Source organism: Arachis ipaensis, chromosome B04 (assembly GCF_000816755.2).
Source record: "Arachis ipaensis cultivar K30076 chromosome B04, Araip1.1, whole genome shotgun sequence".
Lineage (NCBI taxonomy): Eukaryota > Viridiplantae > Streptophyta > Magnoliopsida > Fabales > Fabaceae > Arachis > Arachis ipaensis.
This window is the reverse complement of record NC_029788.2, coordinates 3,304,735-3,315,669: the sequence shown is the minus strand read 5'-3', so window position 1 is coordinate 3,315,669 and position 10,935 is coordinate 3,304,735. Positions and strand designations below refer to the sequence as shown.

At 34.8% G+C, this 10,935-nt stretch overlaps 1 long non-coding RNA gene and 1 pseudogene across 1 annotated transcript; both read right to left on the bottom strand.

Annotated features, from left to right (window-relative positions):
* LOC107638436 lies at positions 31–4,583 on the bottom strand (annotated as a pseudogene).
* On the bottom strand, positions 2,930–3,374 carry LOC110270847. The gene is made up of 2 exons (XR_002360500.1): positions 3,096–3,374; positions 2,930–3,027 (listed from the first exon to the last, which is right to left on the bottom strand). It is a non-coding gene; the product is annotated as an uncharacterized LOC110270847 (long non-coding RNA).

Genomic DNA, 10,935 nt, shown 5'->3' with positions numbered 1-10,935 from the left:
TCAAATGCGTGCAAATTAGATAAAGAGCTCTTAAAAAGGAAATGATACTAAGCAGCCAGCAAGTTAAATGATAAATGGTCTTTTTAGGTAATCAGCCAATGCCATCTGCAATAACTTTATGGCAGAATTTTGGTTCACAGCCATCCGCAATAAAAAACTACGTGTTTCTCACACTGAAATTTTGTAAATATATATAAGAAAAACACAACAAAAGAAAGTGTTTCCCCGATCAACCTTAATGCTTGAGCAACTTCCTTCATCAGATCCTTATCAGCAGGGACCCTCCCTTTTACCACCATTTTTATTTTATCTTTTGGTCATCTACTCTGTAAAGAATACACAGAAGATTACCAACTTCATAATATACAGTTATGAAAACAGAAAGCCAATAATAAGGAAAATTAAATGATACAAAAAATTGATTTACATCTTTCTATGTTTCTCCTTGTGATTCTCCAACTCTGCTTTCTTAAAAGATAGCTTCACTCTGTCCTCTGAATCAGCAACCATGATACTATATATAGCTTTCTCCCGATTGACATCCTTAATCTTTTGTTCAATACTATATATAGCTCACTTTGCTTTTGACGTATATTTTCTTCAAATTCTTTCAGATAGTGGGTTTGTCTTCCTCTCCACATCTATTCACTGCAAGCATCACTTCATAAAACTTGCTGGTGTCTAAAATTAAGGTTATGAGCTACTGAACAACTTCAAACAACAGGCTAAACTCACCAAATTTCTTTCTCTTTCATCAATGTGAGAAATGTTTACATTGGAAATTTGAAGTTCGAGTGAATCACGCTCATTTTCTGTTTCCTCAATGCGTCTAACAATGCCATTCTGCATATATAACAAAATCTTAATATCATAAACGAGTTGGCATCTGACCATGCATTTAAATGTCAAAGATTGATCTCTGATTTAGCGCTTTTTTGAGCTGAGTATTTTTCCGGTTATTGCCATTCATGTAGCAGTCCCATGCCATCTTGAGTTTATTGTCATTTGTTTTCTGCACAAAAGAATCCAAAAATATAAAATAAGATACTCAATTCACCATAATTTAGAAGCTCCAGGAATATTTTAGAATATCTGATGTTACTGACATCTTCAACATTGATGATGTTTTATAAGTGTTGAAATATTGAAAATGATCTAGAAGCTTTGTCAATCAAGAGAAGCACATCAAATAAAAAAATTCAATTCATTAGTGAATAACTGAACAGACAGAATAAAGTACAAAAAAACTAGGATAACATATCCTGCTAACAAAAGCACCAAGGAAAAATACACGTCATGCACCTAAGCATGCCATTCTCTCTGTACATCCAGCAAAGAAATCCGTTATAATAGTCGCTAGCCAAGTATGACAATGAAGCCAACAAGATCAATTAACTAACCAGCATCAATTATTCTCTCAAATTCTGTCATTTCTATCAAAACATTATCATAAGTACCTAAAACCAAAGATGTAATTAGCGAAGGAGGACAGAAAACACACCTTTTTATCTTGGAGGTCCTTCTCAAGATCTAAAGCCCTTGATTTTTACATGATTGACGGTCAGGTTGGTAGCAACCTCATCAGTGAAGGGTGACTCTGGAAGAGGCCCTAAATTATGCTCCGCAAAAAGATTTTTAATACACAAATCACGTTCATTCTTCAACGACTTGTGAGCCTGTAGTTCAAAGTAGAGAAAATTACAATAATGTTCCACACAACCGGATAGCTGTATAAACACAACTTTTCATCAATTATTTACTCCAGCTTCAGTTTGAAGCTTGCTGATCTCCCAGATGGAATCATTGATAGTCTGCTTAAGGAAAGAACTTTTAGTGTCAATATCATTCAATTCTCTCTCCAATTTGCTTATTTTTGTTTGTAAAATTCCAATCCTTTCTTCAAACTTTGTCTTCCATTCCATCAACTCTTCATCAGTGTCTAATCAATGTAAGAACCAGAAGTATAAAAAAACTTACTGTGAAGTAAACTAGTGGGCAATAGATAAAAAAACACATGGAAATATAGAATGAAACTAAAACTAGATGAAAACTAAGAGGAAATGGTAACACATATACAACAACGGCCAGCACCTTCATTATCCTCGGTAAGAGCTGCATATTGTTTCTGTTGTTCCCTAAACAGAGTGCTTCGTTGAGCAGTTTTAGTTGAGATTTGGTCCTGCAGCTTTCGCAAAACTTTCAGTGTTTTCTCTGCATGATGTATTTTATCATCCACATCTTTAATGCTTCCTTCCAACTCCTGTAACTGACATTTTAGAGATTCTGTACTCTCCTGATCTTGGGCAATGCTTTCACGAAGCTGTAAGGAGATAAAAGAAAATAGTTATAATCAGATTTTTTTTTCTTTCTTTTACTTTTTTGGGAAACTGTGGTCTATTTTATATTTATAGTAGTCAAAATGGCAGAACTTCTCTACATTTCTGTTTGAAGACACATGGAAAAGAAGACAACAGCACTGCCTGGAGAGATGAATGCCCTCCAAACAATAATACATCGTTGCAGCAACTGAGCAGCACATGAATGCAAGAACTCAGAAGAATTCAAATTGTTTTTTGTGTCTTACATTTATGATCCAAAAAAATAGGGAGAATAACGCAGTTTATGTCCAAGATCATCAGAAAAAATTAAAAAAATAAAATAAAATAAAAAAAGAAAAAGGGAAGACAATTTGCAAATTTTCATCTGCAGAGATGTCAAATTTTAGAAAAGGAAAGTGACCTTATAAGCTGCATCTTTCAATGTTTGAAGATTCTCAAGTTTAAGCTTGAAAGTCTTTATCTCTTGAGCTTGTTCCTTGTGAAGTTTCTTTATAACCTCCAGTGCCTTTGTATATCTGCTCAGTAATATTAATATGTTATCAACTCTAAGTCACAAACACTAGCATTTCCTTGAATTGTTTTATGTAAAGTACCGCATCAGTTTCTGCAAACTCAACCTAACATGGCTCAATAAGGATTGTGTGTGTGTGTGTTTGTCCCTTTTTTTTTTGTGGTCAAGCAGAGTCCTCTGCACATGTAATGGAGTATTATCAGCTATGTGATTTAAACCATAGATGATTGAAAGTTGCTTCATACTTATGATAGTAAGATTCTTCTGAGGCAATTTTACAATGTAGCGACAGCTGATTTCATGTACTACCTACTTGAGCAACATGGAAGACAACTTGAATTTCATAATGATGAGAAATTTGGTAATTTGGGTGGGCAGAATGCATTGACCAAACACAATATGTAAAAGACAAGTTAAACGAATTATACAAAGCTCACAAAAGTTGAAAATCCAAAGTAGATCTGTGATGTGTAACCCTTTTCATACAAAAGATTAATAAAAGAGGAATTGTATAGTAACACAAATGATACCGAGTTGCAGAAAAGATGTCGTCAAACTTTTTCTTCAATGTGGAAGGATCCTGCAGTGGCCAATTCGCTTCATCTTGATGAACAAATATAACATTTTCTAAAATGGCCTTAGAAACACCCATGAGCGCAGGAATTTCCTTATCCATGTCTGCACATCTATAGCTAAGGCAAACTTTCTGACAAAGCAAACCAAGTAAGTCAAGTTAATACGACAAGCAAAAAAAGAGACAATTTGGCAATCACAAGCCAGAAGCAAACTCTAGATTCAAACTATATTACGTTAATAAAGTAAACCAAAACACTTAGTCTCTCATTCATTGGATTAATAAAACACTTTCATTAACCTACTTCCTATACTGGTTATAAACACAACATATTGCTTTTGTATTGTTTCCACATCTCAACATTTTCACAATACCGTTAAAACTAACGTTGAAATCAAGAAAATGGAACCTATCTTGTGGTTGAAGTTGAAGAATAAAGTTGACAATGTATCTCCCCATTATGAGGATTAATAGTTTGAAGTACACTCTCAATTGCCTTGTATTCCATCTTCGACGCCTTTTGTGTGAGCTGAAAGGACCTTATGCAAACCACGTCTTTTCCCGCTGCTGTCTTAAATCGGAGGTTAATCTGGTCCTTCGCTTCAGTTTCACCAGCAACCTTCCAAAACAAGTTCCAAAATACTAATCAATTAGTAGTAGCCATAGCAGTATCCTTATGTTTTGTAAAATATAACGAGTCAACTTAACATGATCCTTAACAAGTCTTAAGAGAGGAACCTTGGGGTCATGAATGAAACTGTGACCAGACCTTGCATTAGGAGGCAACTCGCCAGTGCAAGAAAGCTTCAAGCACTCGATGATTGTCTGCATAAAACGAATGAAAATGGCGTATTATAGTAAGAAGTTAGGGTTATGAAAAAGAAGAAGAGAAAAGGGAGGGAATGAAAATCGTACGGTTTTTCCAGCACCGTTGGGGCCAACGATTAGGGTTAAGGGTCTGAAGAAGGTGATGACGTTCTTTTTCTCTGGGTCGAAGCTCCGAATGCCTTTGATCAGCATCTTATCAACGATACTCATGGTTAACAGTTAGAGAGCGGGGAAATGGCGGGAGAGGAGTTCCCCCAACTGATGATGATGACTGAGAAGAAATGAATCGGTGTCTGCTGCTCCCGGCACTCAAAACAAAAGCAAAGTAATAACTAAGGTTCATTATAAATAAATGCATTATAATTTTTGACATAAAATTTATTAAGATTCAAACTTCACTTGATTCAGACTCACTAGTATGATTTTATCAGATTTAAAATTGGATAAAAATTTTAAAAATAAATATAGTCATTATTTAGAGTCGAATCAGATCAAGACGAATCCGATTTCATTCGGCCCTACGTGCACTACTAATTTTTCATAGGATGTATAATTTGGATATATTTTTCATTGGGTATATAATTGAGTAAAAATATGGGTGGATGAGAAGAGGAGTAATTGGGAGGTCATTTTGAACTAGTTTTAAAAAATGTTGACAAAAATTGGAGACCCGTTGGAGGCGTCTCCTTCACAAGGATGGTTATTATTGTTATGATTTTTTTTTTTTCGGTAATTTATTGTTATGATTGTTATTCTTTTTCTTCTTCTTCTGCTTCTTTAGGTCCATATTAGTTTTTGTTGGTATATAACATTGTTATCATATCTTATGGATCACAAAATATTCGGACCAAACCAAATAACAAAGCCCAAATAACATGTACCAAAAAAATAGTAGCTAATTAGTAATTACACATTTTTTCTCTACACTATCGACTAAAGACCAATCTTTGGACCTCATTGTAAGTACCAAAATGATTCCAATTCCTCTCAAATGAATTGTTGATAGTCCAACTATGCGATACTCCATCATTTTTGAGTAGAAACGGTGGCTCTTTTGGTCTTACCTTGTGCATATCGTGTTAGCATAACATAGTTATTAGCTAATTGCTTGTTATTTTCATGTACTAAAAGTTAAATGTCTCTTCATAATTCAGCTCAACAATATCATATTTATTACCTGTTAACTATTTTCACAAAATTTATGACTAATTTAATAATAATTTCTTTAAAATAATTTTTATTTTTTAATATAAATAAATTTAATATAATTATCATGTATTATTGTTAATTTTAAAATTATAAGACAATTTTTAAATTATTTATTAGCAATTTTTATATTGTCAAATTCAACATCACATCCTCATAATACTAAAAGTATATATATTAATTGAATTGGACCTTTTTTCATTTTGTTTGGACTGGAAATTCATTCCTGACATTATTGGATCTGTTTGTGACCATGACATGATATTATTCAAGCATTGAATCACCGGATCTAAATTTGAGTCACGGAATTAAAAGAAAAAATAAAATTCAAAGAAAATAATTTCTATGGTGAGCTCTTCTCCTCTCACTTATGAAAATATAAATAGTGAAAATAAAATCAGATGCACCGCATACATTTTATAATAATTGGATAATCATGTTTTAATGAATGAAGTTTTGTTATTAGAATTACTGAAATTTTAAATTTTAATTTATTAACTCTTGAATTTTATTCATCATTTGTTTTTTGTATTTTTTTTAATACGAAATAAGAAATGCTATGACATGATATGTTAAATAAAAACTGATGTTAGTCACCAAAAAAAAAATAAAAACTGATGTTAATGATACGTTATATTTTTTATTTAAGTTTGTAAGTATGAAATATGGATACTTTGTTAAGATGTCATATTTATATGTTGGATATATTTTGGATACTACACTACTTATCGATACTCATATTTTTTATTTTTTATGGCCAACTGTGACTTAATAAAAAATAAAAGAATTTTTTAAATACATATTAATACTATGTCTATAATTGGTCATTTTATAATTTATAACTATTTGTTACTTCTGACTCCGAAAAAAATTCAAGTTTTAACTCCTATGCTACCTTGAAGGGCTATACTTTATATTAACTTTTTCAATATCAAAAGTCCCGGTAATGATTTTTTAGATGTTAATAAGTCAAAGGATAATTTTTAATGAATTTTTAGAAATCGTTTAATGTTTCGTTTAAATTCACAAGTTTATAAAAATGTAAATTTTCTAAAATTTGAACTAAAACACAAAAGTTGGATTTCTATTATTTGTTTTAATTTTTTTGATATTTTATTTGAATCCAAATGGGGTACTTCTTTATTGACATTTATGTCAATAATACAAGTAGTAAATCGAATCAAGCTTTTGTTCGGTGTTAGTTATGAAAATATTTCAACATCAAACCCGATTACTCCCGTCCATGACATGGAAACTACAAGCTATTACTAATTCATTGCCAACTGTTACTATTGAATCGACTAACCTTGTGTTCAACTCCTTGTTGGACCGGCTGCAGGGTGTTGTTTCAGGAATTGTCAGAGGATGCAGTTGGCAAAAAATGAGTACTTTTATTAACTTAGGGTCATATTATGTAGTTAGAGTTTCGTTAGCTATTGTGTTAGCTTTCGCCTTATATCTTGAAGTAAAGGTATGTAAATACCAAATTGAAATCTATTGTTTTTATTTGTGAACAGTCTTAATTATTTTAGATTGAGATATGTCCGATACACAAAAAGGTAAATTAATTATATTATATAGTGTGTTTTAATAAGTATTATATTATTTAAAAATTAATTAAATAATATATTAATTAATGTTAAATTTAAATTATTTTATATTAAAAATATTTTATAGAATATTTATTTAATAATTTGTATATAATTTTTTATAATTATTCAATTAAAATATAATATAAATTAAAATATAATTTATTATTTAAAAAATTTGAATATCTATTTTTAAAAAAAGACATAGACTTTTTATATTAGAATTATATTTATTTATCTATTTATATAAAAATTGAGTTTATAGCATATTATTTTTTTTTTATTTATATAAGGCGAGATTCAAACTCTCGACATTTGTTTAAGTAAATTAGTGATCTAACTACTAGATTAATACAACTTGATTGCAATATAAAAATAATAAAATTCACATAAAAAAACAAAAATTTTTATCATGTTAGTCAATTAAATTTAATATTTATTATTACTCAATTAAATTAAAAAATAACGGTTATATATAATTAACTTTTACATAAAATTATAATAATAACAATTTTTTAGTTACAAATACTCAAAATATATATTATTAGACCTACTTAATCATATTATTAATTTTTTTTTAGAAAAGGGGGTTAATATGAATACCCCAAACAGAACAAACAAAACAAGGCTAATCAGCTCTTCTTAGGTTTGGTTTGATAAAATTTTTGAAGAGGTGGTTGTGTTTTTTAAAAACTCAAGTTTTTCATTTTATATTTGGTAAATAAAAAATACCATATGCTTGTGTTTGCAGATTTTAAAAGATTAGGGTATTTTGAAAGCATCTAAGATAAAACTTTTTAAAATTGGCTTGTACTTTACAAAATTTAAAAGTCTAATATAACCTCATATGTTAACTAATTTTTAAATTTAATGCTTGCATTTATGTTTATTATAATATTTTTAAATTCTAAAAACTATTTTACCAAATGCAATTATTATTACTCGTGTTTATTAAAAACTAGTTTTAATTTGATTTACCAAATATAAATATTACGATTTTTAAAAAAATATTTTTTAAAAATTAACTTTACTCTTAGAAAATAAAAATTTTAGCGAGCCTTATTCTAAGAGTTCCACGAGAATCAGAAAGTAGAGCATGTGTCAGAAGGTGGCCTCTTAAACAAATGAAGACCTATGGGGAGCTCCTGTCCTTTTTTAGCCAAGGTGTCGGCTACAACATTAGCTTCTCTAAGAATATGGATCCACTCCACCTTCTGAAAACGTCTCTCCAAGATTGCTATGTCTTCCAACAGTGGTTTGCATAGATGAGAGGTTGGACACCCATCTTTAATAAACCTAATGGAAAGACCAAGAATCAGATTCAACAATAAGGTGTTGGAAATTATGTGTATTAGCAATCTGAAGGCCTTCAACAATCTCCCAAAGCTCGGCATGAGTGATGGAACAACTTTTCAAATTACACAAAAATCCAACAATATATCTGCCCAAGTGATTTCGGAACACCCCCACAGGCCGCACTATTATTGGAGGAGAGGAAAGAACCATCCACATTAAGCTTCACACAATCTTGGTGGAAAGACCTAACATATGAGCTGCCCGGAGCTTCTTGTAGCAGAATTTTGTTTGAAGTTATTCTTCAATGCAATTTGAATGTCTTCAAACCGAGCTTGAATATTACTAACAGTTGCAACGGGAAGAAAACTCTTTCCTTCAAAGATGAGGAGATTTCTATATATATAGTACCACAAAGAAGAAGCTGCAACACCAAGTCAGCAATTCCAATCACTCTTCGTTGAGAGATTACTAATGAGTCAATCTCTAGCATTAAGGTTGTAAAAGTTTTGAACAAACTGATGCGGATGAAGTAGATTCCATACTTGTTTGTTACTGTGGGATCTCGAGTGCTCGGTGGATCGGATGGTGATGAGAAGGTTAGAGAGAAAAACCCCGGGTTGATCTGGAGCGGGCGTTTGAGGTGTGCTCAGTGAGTTGATGGTGCCGGAGGAGAGGAGGCCGATGGGGTGGCCTCCTGCAAGGACACTCCGACGGTCAAGTTAGTGTCCGTACGAGGGGATGGCCAAATTAGGTAAGATATGACGTACCTTGGGGGAAGAGCTGTCCTCTCCCCTTATATACTGTGCAGGGCGGGACTATGGATGACCTAGCCCACTGGCCAAGGAGCTTCTATGAGCTGTCCTAGTCCACGTGGGAGGAACAGGTCATTCCAGACTTCGGGTCGGGGACTCGGGGGCGGCCCCAAGGATACCGACCCGACTGGTGACCTGGGTCGGGTGTTGGAAACCGACCCGTCGGACTCTTCCTGTCGTGAGGGATGGCTTGGGCCTGGGTCAGGGGTGGCGCCCCGACCCGACGACTAGTTGGGCTGGACTCTGGTCCGTAAGAGTGCCCCCAACACGCCAGCCTTGAGGTTTGGGGCTCGTGGCTGGGCGCATTTGTCCTACTCGCCGAGATGGAATGTGCTCTTCTTCTCGGGAGCTCGTTGATAGCGTTTCATGTTTCTCACGCATGGTCATCTCGTCTCTGACGCTGCCTCCTTGGCGTCTGTGCTGGGCATTAAATGCCCATCATTTCGTGATTTGAAATTTGCATGAAATGACAGGTATGCCCCTGCCTTTTGGCGCTTCTTCCTTGACGGTTACACTATTCACCCCCTTTTTTTATTTTCACAACCTCCTCATTTCCCCATTCTTCTTTTTTCCCTCTTCTGTTTCCTTGAACTGCTGCTGTTTCTACTCTCTTCTTTTGCTGCTGATTCGATTCCGTTCGCGCTTCCAGATTTCTTTCTTTCTTTCGGATTCCTTCCTCAACTTCTGCATTTTTCTGGTATGTTGTTTATGGTTTTCATTGCTTTTTGGTTTTCTTTTGGTATTCCTTTTGTGCTTTTTTTGTGCGTTTTTTCCTATGCATGCCTGGGTTTTTGTTTGCTTTTGCTGCTTCTTCTTTTAGAGGGGGCGCCATTGGATTTTTCTTAGGTTTTGCTTGAGTTCTGGGTTAGTGTAGGGGTACCTAGGGGGTGGTTTAGGGAGTTGTAGTTTGTTTATACTGCTTTTAGGGTTCCCGACCTCCTGTTCTAACTAAGTGGTGCCCCCGCTGTAGGTATGGCTGACCGCCCTGTGCTCCCGAACATGGCTCAGCGGCCGCTAGCCGATTTTGTCGATCACTAAGCCTGGGTTACTTCCGATGTGAAGGACGCCCCTTCTAAGGTCACCCGTGAGAGCCTCCAGGATCTTCGCCAGGCCGGGCTCTTGTGCGGAGGAGGACCTGAGGAGGCATTGTACCAGGTTTACGGTCCTACTGATCGGGAGCGTGTTTGTCAAAAGAACTTGGCCTCCCCTCGAGTTGTTGATTGGTTGTGGGTTTATAAACCCATGTTCAAAACCTTGGGAGTTCGCCTTCCCTTCTCTTCCTTCGTCATGGGTTTGCTAAATCGGTGCGATGTTGCTCCGTCGCAGCTGCACCCGAATAGCTGGGCTACTATTCACTGTTTTGAAATGGTCTGTGAATATCTGAAGATCTCGGTATCTGCAACTTTGTGAGGTGGATCTATCGTAGTCTTCTCCGTGCTGCTGCTATCGCTAAGAAGGTGGAGCCTGTCTTGGGAAATATTCATTCTATGGAAGGGAAGCTTCGAAACTCCCAGAAGGATTTGACTGATTCGAGGTCCCGGGAGGAGTCTCTGAAGAAGAAGTTATCTGAGCAGGAGGAGAAAGCCAAGGAAGATGCCAAGAAAATCAATAGGTTCGTGGAGCGGGACATCACCTTGATGAAGGATTTGAACACTTCCCATGGTGAGACCGCTGCTGCCGAGAAGAAGATCAAAGACTTGGAGGAAAAGCTGAAACTGGTGGAGAGCTCGGCAACGGCTGCCCGTCAGGAAGAAGCCGCTCTGAAGAAGAAAAATAAGGA